We start from the raw sequence: 11,466 nt of genomic DNA on the forward strand, positions 1-11,466 counted from the left end.
TATAAGATTCTTAAGGCTACAGTAATAAATTACCAAAAAAAATGTGCCTAAAATAACAAACATTTATTCTCTCACAGTTCCGGAGAACAGAAGCCTAAAATCGGTTTTGTTGGGTCAAGATCAAGGTGTGGGCAGGACACTGCTCTCTCTAGAGGCTCTAAGGGAGAATCTGTTTCTTGCCTAGTCTAGCAGATTCTGATGGATGCTGGCATTCCTTGGCTTGTGGCTGCATCTCTTCAATCTCTGCCTCTGTCGTTATACTACTTTTTCTTCTGTCAAATCTCCCTCTGCGTCTCTCTTATAAAGACAGTTTAGAATACATCTAGGTAATCTAGGATAATCTTACCATCTCAAGATTCTTAACTTTATTACATCTTTTGGGAGGCTATTGTTTATCCTAGCATAGATAGAAACACCATAATAAAAATGTTGATGAAGTTTCAAAGCAGTGTGTTTTGAATTTTACCATAATTATCTTATGGTAACATTGACTTAAATCAATGTTTATAAAGTGAAATTGAAGGAAAAAAAATGGAAGAATATTATTAAGTAAAAAGAGACAAGACGTATGAGCACATTGGCTATTCAATTAATGATTGATACATTTTATTATTTCTATAGATTTTGAAAAGATGTTTATTAAAAGTTGGCATCTAGATTAAAACTCACAATACAGTAGGAATCCAGTGTACACACACACACACACACACACACACACACACACCCAGATAATACTTAATGGTGGAGCAGAGGTGAGGGAATAAATAGAAATATTCTCATCAAAGTTAAAAATAAGACAAGAATGACCTTTGTCACAACTATCATTTATCATTGTTGAAGTGAGTTCAAACAACAAACAATTGGGTAGAAGAAATAAGAGGCATTCAATTAAAAATAAGACAAAATATGATTTGTTGATAATTTGTAGATGTTTGTTTACCTGAAAAAAAAACTGAGTTAGAGCATTATGTTTTAAAGTATTTATTTAAATTAATTTCAAGTATATAGTACATTGGTTAGAGATCTATATAGTTCATAAAATGATTTCCCCAATTGTTTCCTCTCTCCCCTGGCCCTCTACTTAGCCAACGTATTAATGCTAACTCCATTCCCTCTGCTGTGCTCCCCATCCCTGTGACCAACTATCAGCTACTAATTTGTACTTCTTTAACCCTTCACCTCATTCTCCCAGCCCCAGCCCCACTTCCCTCTGTCTGTCATGAAATTGTCCTGTATATTTGTGAGTCTGTTTATGATTAATTTGTTCTTTTTGTTTCTTAGATTCTGCATGTAAGTGAAATCATATGGTATTTATCTTTCTCTGACTTATTTCACTCAGCATAATAACCTCTAGGTCCATCTATGTCATTGCAAATGGTAGGATTTCATTTTTTTTAATGGCTGAGTAATATTCCCTTGTATATATGAACCATAACTTCTTTATCCAGTTGTCTGATGATGGGCATTTAGGTTGCTTCCATATCTTGGCTATTGTAAATTATGCTGCCAATTAGAGCATTATTATAAGTGGTGAGGAATTTTAGCATGTATGGGTATAAGGTTATTATTAAAAATAAGATATAAACAAAATATAGCTTGAAAATATAATGAAAGAAAAGGTTTTATGATAATATTATATAATTAAAATATCTAGGAATAAATTTAAAATAACTGTCTGGATCTACATGAATAAAATGTTGAAAACATAAAGTGTTGGATGTTTCAAGCATTCGAAAATAAGCAAAAAACAAATGAATTTCTGTAGGCCCTTTATCTAATCACAACAATATTATCTCATCTATATTCCTATCTATATTATTTTGAACAATTCTAGGCATGAAATTACTTCATCCCCAAATATTTCTGTATGTATTTCATAATATAATCAAATATCCAATTATCTTTTATAATATTAAATTTATATATTTATTAAGGAACATATTTATGTTTTGTATATATTTAAAATATATAATATATGTTTAAAGCTTATATATAAAACAAATACATTACATATTACATCTATATGCACACATATACACATTATAAGTGTTTTTGTTGAAGAAACTAGGAACTGGATTATTTGTGCTGTGTAGTTTCATTCAATGTAGTTTAACTTATTCCTCTGATGTCTCTATTTCTTGTAAATTGGATCTATAGCCTTGAACTTAAATTTAAGTTCACTTTTTGTCAAGAATAGTTTATAGGTAATGTAATGTTCATACATCAGGAAACATAATTTCTGGTCGTCTCTATTTTTGTAGCATTAACAGCTATTCATGCTCAGTGACTAGATTCATTCACTTAATAAGAATTGCAAAAAGGTGACGTTCTAAGTCAGACATTAATTCTTAACTTAGATATTTCTATACTGAGCCCCTTTCCTCTTCTTCAGTGGAAGAATGTATATAGAAAAGCAGTATGATGTTAAAATTTTCCCTTAGCCATTTGCAAAATAATGTATTTGTTCTTAGTATCTTCCAGTGGGAACTGATTTTAACTTTTAAAACAATATTTTACTAACTCATTGATTTATTAATACATGATATGTTGGATCTTTTGTGGTTAGTGTTACTGTTAACATCAGCGAGAGGCTCCTCACCAGGAAAGATAGAATTAGAAAATCATGTAATTACTCATTTGTTTTATCCTACATTACAGGCAAAAATGTCAAATAACACCACCATCAATAACCCCACTATCAACAAATGTGATTACTAAGAACAGTTTTGGATTTTCTTTTAAGTTCTTCTGTCCTGATGCTATAATCCACTGGGATTAGCAGTCAGTTTACCTCGTTCTCTTAAATCAGTTGGAATCAATTGTCAATATTGATATGTCTCCAATAGATACAAAATGTTTTTGTTTTATTTTCAGTTTTTGCATTTTAAATGTAACTTTGTTTTACAGTTATATAAATATTTAGAATTTCTAAAAATCAAATCTCTAAAGTAATGCATATTTTAAGAAATTTAAGTTCTATATCTGCCTCCTATATTGAGTCACTTCTTTTATATTTATACATCTTTAAAATTTTATGGCTTATTCTTCCATTTTTTTAAGTATATATATTTATATATTTTATTTGTATCTCCCTGTTTGTCAAATAAATGACATACATACCTTACTCAATTTTTTTTTAATTTAGTAATATATCTTGAATATTATTAGATATAACATAATTAGGGAGATATCTCTTATTTTTATTATAATAGTAGCATACCACTGTCTGGCTCTAGTATTCTTTATTCATTCAGTATCTTAAAAATAGGATTTTCTAACCAGACCACTCAAAATACACAGAGTTACACATAGTAGAATAGTATTTTCTTTTTCTGTCTTAGATACTGAATGTAGTTTTAATTTTTTGGGTTTAGAGTTAATGAGAATACAATTATCTTTCAAAGTAAATATCAACAGATATTTCATAATCTAATTTATCTAATGTTTGATTACTTGAACTACACCTAGAAATTTACATGTATGTTTATTATGTAGATATTTTCAAATTAATCTCATTCTTTCAGGATGTAAAGAACTTTTTAAACCTTCATTTTGTTCCCATTAGGTTTATGGAATTTACAAATTTGGCGAACATACTTTCTATTATCTTATTAAGGTAGCTGATAAAATTGTGGTCCATTTCTGAACCAAGTATTTGATCCGAGAATACCACAATAGTGTGCCTTCCAGAGAACATTGACCCATCAATCAGTAATATTTAAGATAGTTTTTAGTCAGAAATGATATCATTATTTTAACTATCCCAGGTTACTTTAAATTTTCCTCACAATCAATAGACTTTTAAAAAGATATTTTTATTTTAAAATATTTTTAAAATTTAAAATATGTAAAGGAATTAAGATGCCAAGAATGTTGTGATTAAACAAATTAGATTCTAGAAATAGCAAATGTCTAGGATATTAACTGAACACAGCAGATATTGCCAAATATCTGAAAAAGCAAGATTCATTTGTGATATCTAGATTTTTATAATACTTCTCAACTTTCATAGCTCATTCTCTCCCCTTTATTTACTTAACCCCCACAGCAAATCTGAGAGGAAGACAGGGCAAATTCAATCATTTCTATGGGAAAACTCTAATTCAGAAAGAAATAGCTTTCTGTAGCAGATATGTAATTAGCTCATTCACTGGCAAATTTTGCTATTCTGCCAGTCTAATTCCATTACAAATATCATGCAGAAACCAGTTTAATTGAGAGCAAGACTCAGTGCCATTTCGTGAGTTTATATCTGGCCCTGCTTTAAGCCAGCATTTACCTATCCTCTTTAAGAATTATCTGAGGGAAGGAAATCTGAAAATTAAAGCACTTAAAAGAGAATTGCTATTAAACTGACTCAAAAATCAGCTAAGCTTCTTTTTCAATGGAAAGTGTAATGATAGATAAACTGAAAGAAAGTACACACATAGACACACACACAAGAGAAAATAGTAAACCATAACACAATTTCAAGTCGAAACTCATAAAATCACTGCCGTTAGAGACAATGCTGGAATGTAAGAACACTGTAAAATGATATATATATATTTTTTCCCTGTGAACGTGAAACAAGCTTCTGAAGCTATTTTGATCCTAGACTATGGTAAATTAAAAGTGTAGAGGTGGAATGCGCCCAATAAATTGTCCTGAGGCAAGTTGGAAGTGTAGAATTCACCAGGAAACCTGGCACCAGCACCAAATACTCTGTAACAGTGGCCTCTCTTGTATTAGCATGTGATACAGTGGAAACGGAGACCAGTCTGGCTCAAAGAAATCTGAGGGTTTTAATAACCTGAGGATTCCTGCTGGTTTTGTGCTGACAGCTGATGTGTCTCAGTCCAGATCATAGAAATAGGTTTCATAAAATTTTATCTAGAATAACTTCTCTATACTATTTCCTCTCACCTTGGCGTCTATTGCTTCTCACTAGAGCAACCTATGCACCATAAAATCAGGGTAACTGTTATCAGAAAAAGGAATGGAGTGTTTTTTGTCATCCATTCATTTTATGGGTCATTGGCATAGCCAGGTGTGTAGCAAAGGCCAGTTGTTTCTGAAAGCCTCCTTCTGATTCAGGCTCTTCTGAATTCTTGGCTTAAAGGGCATTTCTAGGACCCATGCACATCCTCCCCAGTATGAAAGCAAACTGAAAGAGGACATAAATCCTACATAGGAAATACAAAGAATCCCAATTTTTTCCATAATCTTTGCTGACAAAAGATCTATAAAATATTCTAAGGAAAGGGCATAAAAATTGGTGAAAGCGATAGTAGTCATTATAGTAATCACTTATTTAGAGGAGTAAAAGGGATATAGAACACAGTGCAACATGGTTTTACAGAATTTTACATTTTCATCCCTTCAGCTGTAAACCCGGTGTATTTCATTTTAATTCTATTGAGTGATGGCTTTTTAGGGTCTCTGTAGCAAAAAGAAAAAATCCCCTTCTCATTAACAGTTGACTGACGTCCAGGCACATAAGAAGTTGCTAATATAAGGCTATAGTATAAATATACAAATAAAATATGGAAGATTGAGTCAGAATATTGTTAAGTCAGTGGATCACCATGTGGATCACCATGTTGATTATATGCAGAATTAATATTTCTATGCTGAACTAAGCTGTTTTAATAATAACTGTATGTACATTTCATAACAACTACAGTATAATTTGTTAACTATTTACAAGTTTCATGTCATGTACTTAATGTACAAAACTATTGTACTTGCACTGTGTTGTAATTGTTGAAATGTCAGGAATAATTATTTTTCTTTCTTGGAACATCTCTGTGTGTGTGTGTATGATTTATTGCTAATTATATTAACAATGTTTGAACGTTTCAGAATCCAGAGCTGCTCAGACATCAAATTTTTAAGGTTTTTTTAAAACAATTGTTTGGCATTTTATACCATTGTAATTTATAATACTGAAATACATTGTATTTACTGGATTTAGAGTAGGATGTATCATTTTTACCCAAAATCTTCCTTCCACTATTTATTTTTATTATTCTAAGTGAGGACTATGTTAGCAGCCTATTATACAACCATATTTAAGAAATTTTACTTCTAAAAAAAGAAATAAAAAGAAAACAAAAACTTCATTAAATTTTAAGAGCATAAAAGAACAAGTTCTTCTAAAATTAGAATTAGGTTTTGATGTTATCTCAATTTTCCAAAGAACAAGGTCTTCTTAAAATTATAAAATATTCAGTGACAAAATTCTTTACAACCAATGTTGCTAAATATTTTTCCTTTCTTTTGTCTCTATTAAAAATTATTTTTTAGAAGAGCAAAATGTGTTTTTAGATATTTCTTTAGTGAAGACCTCACTATTGCAAATGATAATAGTTAACTATTTAATATTCATCGAGCTTAAGGTGTCATTCATATAATAAATTAATCCCAGTAACCCTTCAGGATGTTTTAGCTCCATTTTATAGATGAAGATATTGAGGTTCAGAGCCATAGAGATAAAAGCACAAATGTGACTTGAAAATTTATTAAAAAGTGAATTTTTATTTAGATTAAAATTACATTCTTTTTCTTGTTTCAATCAGAGCTTTTCTTAATTTTTTGGCATAATAGGTGCTGCTGTTAGGAGCAGAACATATATAAAACTAGATACATTTTACATATGCAAAGAGAGCATAGATAAGCATTTGAATCTTTTATTTATTCATTTTTAATAATTATTTTTCAATTACTAAATTTAGTACCCATTTGATACCATACATAGTTATTACAATATTATTGACTATATTCCTCATACTATACTTTACATCCCCATGAATATTTTATAACTGACAGTTTGTACTTCTTAATCTCTTCCCCTTTTGACTCCCCACCCCCTTCCATCTGACAACCATCAAAATATTCTCTGTATCCGTTTGTTTCTGTTTTATTTGTTTATTTTGTTCTTTAAGTTCCACACGTAAGTGAAATTATGTGGCATTTGTCTTTCTCTATCTGACTTACTCTGTTCAGCACAATACCCTCTAGGTTTATCCATGTTGTTGCAGATGGCAAGATTTCATTCTCTCTCTTTTTTATGGCTGAATAATATTCCATCGTATATATATACAACCTCTTTTTTTATGAATTCATCCACAGATGGACATGCAGGTTACCTCCATAATTTGGGTGTTGTAAATAATGCTGCAATGAACATATGAATGCACATGTCCCTTCAAAGTACTGTTTTGGTTTCTTCTGATAAAAAACTTTTGGGTAAAAGTGGAATTCCTGGGTTCTTCTTTGTCTCTTGTTATAGCCTTGATTTTAAAGTCTATTTTGTCTGGTATAAGCATTGCTACCTTAGCTTTTTCATTTGTTTCTTTCCATTTTCATGAAATATCTTTTTCTATCCCTATACTTTCCATTTGTGTGTGTCTTTCCATCTGAAGTGAGTCTCTTGGAGGCAGCATATGTGAGGATCTTGTTTTCTTATTCATTCAGCCACCCTATCTTTCAACTGGAACATTTAATCCATTTACATTTAAAGTAATTGTTGATATATAAATAGTTATTGCCATTTTATTATTTATGTTTTTGATCTTATTTTTCTTCTTTTTCTTAAAGGCGTCTCTCTAACTTTTCTTGTAATACTAGTTTGATGGTGATAAACTCCTTCAGCTTTTTCTTGTCTGGGAAGCTCTATCTGTCCTTCAATTCTAAGTGATAGCTTTTCTGGATAGACTAATCTTGGTTGTACTTCCTTGCTTTTCATCACTTGAATATTTCATGCCAATCCCTTCTATTCTGTAAAGTTTCCATTGAGAAATAAACTGACAGTTTTATGGGTGCTCCCTTGAATGTAATTAATTACATTTCTCTTGCTGCTTTTAAGATTCTCTCTTTATCTTTAACCTTTGACATTTTAATTCTTGTTTCTCGGTGTGGGCCAATTTGGGTTCATCTTGTTTGGGGTTCTTTGCATTTCCTGAACTTATGTCTATTTTTTTCACGAGGTTAGGAAAGTTTTGAGTCATTATTTCTTCAAATAGGTTTTCAATTCCTTGCTCTCTCTTTTCCTTCTGGTACCTCTATGATGAGAATGATAGTACATTTGATGGTGTCTCAGAGACCCCTTAAACTAGCCTCATTTTTTTGAATTTTTTTTTTTCTTTTTGCTGTTCTGATTGGATGTTTTCTGCTATCTTACCTTTGAAATTGCTGATTCGATCCTCTTCATCTTATCTACTGTAGATTACCTCTGTTGTATTCTTCATTTCAGTTATTGCGTTCTTCATTTCTAACTAATTCTTTTTTATGTTTTCTATGTCTGTATTAAAGTTCTTAACTGAGTTTATCTACGCTTTCTTTAAATTCATTGAACATTCTAATAACCAGTGTTTTGAACTCCGCATCTAGTAGATTGGTTGTCTCCATTTTGTTGAGTTCTTTTTCTGGAGCTTTGTTCTGCTCTCTCATGGGACATGTTTCTTTGTCTTCCCATTTTGGCTGCATCCCTGTGTTTGTTTCTATGTATTACATAGGGCTCCTATGTCTCTTGGTCTTAGTAGGGTGACCTTATGTAGTAGGTGTCCTGTGGGGCCCAGTTGTACAGTCTTTCTTGGTCACCTTAGGAGGGTCTGGTGCCTGCCTAGTCTGCCCTTTGGGTGTATGGTCCTCAGATGCAGCCCCAGGTGGTGTTCTAGCTTGGTCCAAAGTTGGCCAAGTTCAACTGCAGCCTGCGCCCTGACTAAGGCCACCTGACAAGAGTCACCAAGCAATCCACAGATGGCCATAACCCACGCTAGGCTTAGAGGTGCCTAAAGAGGCCAAGCTGCAAACCAAGGGTGGCTGCCACTAGTGCTGTTCTTAGGGCTGCTCAGTAAGAAGTACAGGGCATAATGAGGACAGATGCTGCTTGTTTGGGTTTTGTGAATCTTTGAGAGACTTTAGGAAAGTTCACAGCATGAGCCAAGACAGGCCATTTGTAAGAAAAAGCCACTAGAGGTGGCTTGAGTGGGCCTGAAAGTTGGGTGGGGCAGAGTCTCAGGGAATCACCAGGGCAGGCAAAATGAATGGTGTTAGCCAGGGTTATAGAGACTCAGATATGGAAGGTGCCTGCATCTCTACTCTGGGAGAAGGGAATGCTCAACAAAGCAACAATGGATTCTGCCAGCACTTCTGTCTGGGAGAAAGCTGTTCCTCCAGCCCTCGCCCTGTAGCCGGACAATTTAGTTCCTCCTCCTATGTTCCTGAAGCCTTTTAATCTGCGGCCTGAGCTCTGGAGCTCAGAGTGAGTGATTCCATCGGAGTATCCACTTTATTCTCATAACCTTCACAGAGTCATTGCAGGATCTATGAGAAAAATTTCTTGTTGTCATGAGCTTCAACTCTAAAAGAAGAATATGAACCTGAAAATTAAATGGCTGTGGAAATAATGAGATAATAAGAATGAGATAATCTTACAATTTTAGTGATGGATAATGTCAGGAGCACTATCAGCATTTGGACTTTCTAAGCTGTGCTTCTTCTTCATAAACATCCAGAATGGCCAGAAGTCACAGATGTTGGTTGTGTGCACTGGAGAATACTTTATTGATTTGCTTGAAAGAGGCAAAGACTCTTCATATTTGATGTAGAGCATTTAGCATGGTGCCTGGCATATATAGGAGCCACCGAAGTAAATGTTTATTCAGCAAATACATACCCCAAATGAATAACAACAGGAGGAACAAATAATTACAAAATCATTTAGTGAATATTTTCTCTAATAACCATTTTTACAAAAAAAATTGAGTGACAATTTCTCTATATTCTAAATTTTTTTTAACAGTTAAAACTTTTTTATTATAAAATGCCCTTAGATGTATCAGAAGAATTGATGTCCATATGGTTTGCTATATTATGGCAGTCTAAGTATATGACTTGAGTAATCTGAGTACTGATTTTTCTAAATAAAAATATTTATGAAAAATAGAGTTTTTAGAAGCAGCATATTAGATCAGAGACACTTATTTCTGAGATAAGGTTTCTTGTTAACCTCATTTGTGGTAGTTACTACATGTCGTAATCATATTCTTTTTATTACTTTTAGAGAGTCTTGGAAACTGCAGTAAATATAGAAATAACTTATGCTTTGCATGGCAAATTTCACTATAATTTAATTTAAAAAAAATTTAATATATCACATTTTGTCAGAGGAAGACTTTCTACTGAGGAATTTACATGTGTAATCCTTAAATAGAGGTAATCAAAATAGATGAGTAGCAGGGCTAGGTTTGGTGTTGATTTTTCTGCCCTTACTCTGGATGATACTGATATATTCTTGGAATGTGTAACCCGGTGAAGAGATTCCTGGAGATTCCCATAGCAGACAGGAAGTGGGATTAAATCCAGATAGATTCTGGCACTTAAAAATAAATGAAGTTAGAAATAGATGAAAGTCAAATGCTTTTGAGTGCCTGAGAAGCCACTGAAGTTTTCAGAGCAAATGGACCAGATGAATTGTCAATAGAAGCGTGTGTGCTTTTCTAGATTGATTTACTGAGATAGGTAATTTATCTCTGTTTTTGCATTGCTTGTTTTATTTATGTGGAAGAATGGCATTTTTGAAGTTTAATTGAATTATGTTTTTCCTTTATCTCTTTGGTTCATTGAACTCTGAGTAACTCAGTAGGAGTTCATGTTCAGTGACATCATGATACAGAAAAAATGCAGAGAAACAGAGCAAAAATTAAAGCACTTAACTTTTGAATTTAAAATTCTAAGACCTCAATGAAATGGGAAGCATTCTTGCACATAAACAATTGCTGTGGGAGAATATATGGAAAAAGAGAAAAAAATGTCATACTGTAGTAGAGAGACATCCTGGATTTGGAGGGATTGGGAGAAGATAAAGGAAATGTGCCCAATGACAGGATGGTCCCAGAATGAGGAACCAGATGTGGAGATACCAAGCAGCCACTTGAAGAAATTTCATCCATTATCCGTACCTGGCAGCTAAATACTCAGCTATGCAAAACTCCACGGTATAGTCATTGGATACCAAACATTACTGGTGCCAACAATTAAATATATTTTCTCTCTTTATTGGCAAAGAACACTACCCTAGGCATTATTGAGGGTGCTTCCTTTAGACTTTCCACAAACAGTGAAGCCATTTGACTCTCCTTACACTTGACACACTTAACCTGTGCATAAAGCTTCCTTCCAATTTGCTGGAACACAGAGAAGTTCTGTGATGGAAAGTGGTGCCCTGGATATTGTCAAAGAAAACTTTCACAAGGCAGAGTTAAACAGGTAAGGAAGACTTTATTAAAGACTATTGCAATAGGAGTCAAGATTATCGCAATAGGAGAGAGAGATTGAATTCAACTCTGAATATAAGATGGACAAGTGGGGACTTACACATACCAACGGGAAGAGTGAGGAGATGGATGGAAAATTACTAAGAACTTGGTTTGGTAGCAAGTGTGAGGGAAGATGAACTTGATTAGATATTAAGGGTCCAGG

The sequence above is a fragment of the Pteropus medius genome, unplaced genomic scaffold, assembly GCF_902729225.1.
Source record: "Pteropus medius unplaced genomic scaffold, Ma_sr-lr_union100, whole genome shotgun sequence".
NCBI lineage: Eukaryota > Metazoa > Chordata > Mammalia > Chiroptera > Pteropodidae > Pteropus > Pteropus medius.